We start from the raw sequence: 3,754 nt of genomic DNA, 5'->3' as shown, positions 1-3,754 counted from the left end.
TTTCTTACTATTTATTCTTCTCTGACTTTTCAATATCATTGCTTATTTTTACTGTTTTATCTGTCTCTGTTCATGATCTTTCCAGTAGATATACCGTAATCTTTAGAAATACCTAATTTATTTTTATTTTATGTGTATGAGTTTCTTTTGCCTGAGTACATATGTGAGATGTGTGAGTACAGTGCCTGCACAGGGCACTGGAAGGCAACAGACCACCCTTGGATCTAGAGTTACAGATGGTTATGTGCTGCCATGACCCGGGAACCTAACGGGCCTCCTTTGAAAGAGTAGCAAGTTTCCTTAATTACTGAGGTTTCTCTCCAGCTCCAGGGATTTTAATTTTTTATTATTTTATTTCTTTAATTACTTCCTTCTAAAAATTATTTGTTGTATTATTTAATGTTCTAAACTTGTGGGAAAAGCTGTATGTTCATATTTATTTTTGAGATCCTTATAGATAAAAGGCTTATATTGAGAAAGATCACTAAGCCTTTTAAAAATTGATTTTTTTATTTTTATCTGTGTGTGTGTGTCTGTCTGTGTGTCTGTATGTCTGTGTATGTCTGTGTGTGTGCGTGAGAGAGAGAGGGAGAGGGAGAGGGAGAGGGAGAGGGAGAGGGAGAGAGAGAGAGAGAGAGAGAGAGAGAGAGAGAGAGAGAGAGAGACCATAGAGATCTGTGTTGTTGTAAAATTATAGAAAAGGCTGTCTTTTCCCCCACTAGATCTGGCACCACAGTGTCCCAAAATATCTGGTAGATATCTTGCAAGAAACACATCCCAACTCCATGGCGGCCCAGTGTCTCTGCCGCCACACACTCTCCCAAATTCTTCACAAGAAAGAACACACAAAACAATAACCTCTGATCCAATAGATAAGATATAATTGCCCACCTAAACACACAAAGCCCTGTACATATCCATCCCTTAAGAACATTCATAACAACCTGTAAATACACAGAGTAGTATCTTAACATCAGCCTCCATGTTCTCTCTCCCCTTCCTCTGCCTCCTTTCCAGTCTCCTCCTCTAAAACGTTTCTCCGCCCATCCTTCCTTCTCGTCCAATGGCAGGCCTCGTTCTATCCTGTACCCGCCCTCACCTGTAGGACTTCCTACAAGCCTGAAGAGAGTATCAAAACCCCTGAGCTGAAGTTAGAAACTCAGTTCCTCTGCAAGTGCTCTTAACTTCTGGATCATCTTTCTAGCACTCAAGATAGCGATCATTTCCATTACAAATATCTTTTTTTCTTTTTCTTGAGTGCATTTATGTGCGTATGTATGCATTTGTGTGCTTATACAGAGCACATGCATGTGAAAGCCAGAATTCGATCTCAGGGATTATTCCTTGGGCACACTCTACCTTGTTTTACCTTTTGTTTGTTTGTTTGTTTTGTTTTGTTTTGTTTTGTTTTTGCTTTTTGAGATAAAATCGCTCCCTCGCTCCCTCGCTCCCTCGCTCCCTCGCTCCCTCGCTCCCTCGCTCCCTCGCTCCCTTGCTCCCTTGCTTTTGGAGTTTGCTAGTTAACCTGGGATGTCTCTGCTTTCCCAAACCAAGGATGATGACCATAAGACTCCTCACTTTTTTATGGGGAGTGTAGAAATTAAACTTGATCCTCATGCCTGTGTACTTTTCTGATTTAATCTCTGGGCCGCAAACAATTTAATCCTTTAAGAAAATATTTTTAGTTAAAGATGAGCACTGAACAATTAGGAAACAGTATTTCTTGTTAATCACATATACACCCATAATATTAAGCAAAGATATACCATGTGTGTGTGTCTGTGTGTGTTTGTGTGTGTATGTGTGTGTGTGTTGTGTGTGTGTGTATGATCCTTACATCTTCAAAATTATGGTATATTTCACGATAGTTTTAAAAGGAGAAAGCAAGTCTTCTTGTCATACCGTTGAAAAAATAGTTTTTCTGACGGAATGCAAAGTTATACTTGTGTGCATCCATAAACATTATCTTCTTTTCATATCTAATTCCTTTATCGTATCTCAGCTTGTTTGCAGTCCTGAGGCTCATGGTTTCTTTTTAGATAATGGTTTTGCCATGTGCCAAATGCATTTCACATGTAATACAGTTATAAGCTTCTGGAGGAACTCAGTCACCGACGATGTGCAGCAGTGGGACCGGGTCCATCAGCAAGGCCTACCCCTGGATCCTAAGACACTACCCTTTTGCTTTCCAATGACTTTGTTTCCATAGTTATGCTTTTGTAGAGAATGTTTGTTTGAGACTGTTTACCCTGTTCACATAGAGAGCACTTGGAATTGTTGGGTAATTCCAGTGTTAGAAGATGTCATTGGCTAATGTAGATGTCACCAAGGCATCCTGGAAGTGTTTAATAAAGGGCAAGCATGACATCACAAGTTTACTTTTGTTGAAACTAAGGTCAAGTCCTTGTGTCTTCCCAACTCTTCTTGCCTTCTTAGGTTTAATGTTTTCCAAAAGAAATGAATATTTAGGGAAAAAACAGAGCAGACACTATTAAAATAATTTCTCTTTCCATTTTCCAAGATCTTAGAAAAAAATTAGTTAGATGCTGAACAGACCAGAATAAAAAGACTATAATGTTTGAAAATAACAAAGCTGGAAAAAAAATAGCTATCTGGTTAGAATTTGTTTGCAAGCTCGTGATCAAGAAGTGATGTTTTCCATTCCCCTCTTCTTCAAAGGCAGGAGCGGTGAAGGAAGACTCACACCATCATCTTTCCAGAACACACTCTCACGTGAAGACGGCTCAGACCCACCAGGTTTGCTTTCTTCTAGTAGCTTGACATAGCTCAGCCCAGTCCAATCAGCCGTTATCTGATACATGGGCTTTTAAGCAACATGTTCACATGTGGAAAAAAAAGGAAAAGAATCAAAACCAAATCAAAGTTAGTCCTTATCATTTACTTAGCGTGAGATGTAAGAGAAGAGGGAAATAACCTTCTTAGAAAGGACCCTTTTGGGGTTGCGGGTTTAGCTCAGTGGTAGAGCGCTTGCCTAGCAACCACAAGGCCCTGGGTTCGGTCCCCAGCTCCGAGAAAAAAAAAAAAGAAAGGACCCTTTTAATTTGGTTAGGAGCAACATGACTAAATTATAATAGTGATTTTAATGACGGAATACCTGTATTTATTCCCAATGGTTTGTGTTCCACTTTTATTTGCGGTTACTCTACTAACGACTACGTTTATTTATCCATGACTACTTTTATTTAGTTCCCATTTCTTATCCTTGTAGTGGATTGCAGAATAATTATCTGTCTTAAGTAATCCATTTAAGGGCTGGAGAGATGGCTCAGGGGTTAAGAGCACTGACAGTTCTTCCAGAGGTCGTGAGTTCAATTCCCAGCAACCACATGGTGGTTCACAACCATCTATAGTAAGATCTGATGCCCTCTTCTGGTGTATCTGAAGACAGCTACAGTGTACTCATATACATAAAATAAATAAACCTTTAAAAAAAAGTAATCCATTTAAATCAAATATTAGTAATACTTGATTTACTCACTGAAATTACTTTTCAACTTGGCTTAATGGAAAATATGTACGATGCTTTATGATTATAAGCATGTGTAGTTTTCTTGGTCTTCTGGCTATTGACTTTTTCTTTCAAACTAGACTTGAGTAAAATTATTAATTTTTAAAGTGATTTTAGTTTTATTTCCTTCACCTTAAGCCAATCATTAAATTTCACAGTGATTTATGGGGTGAGGCAGAAGGAAGGTGTCATTCAGAAAGAATAGAGGCCATGGCCTGGTTGACC

Source organism: Rattus norvegicus, chromosome 20 (genome assembly GCF_021556685.1).
Source record: "Rattus norvegicus strain SHRSP/BbbUtx chromosome 20, alternate assembly SHRSP_T2T, whole genome shotgun sequence".
NCBI lineage: Eukaryota > Metazoa > Chordata > Mammalia > Rodentia > Muridae > Rattus > Rattus norvegicus.
This window is presented reverse-complemented; position numbering follows the sequence as displayed.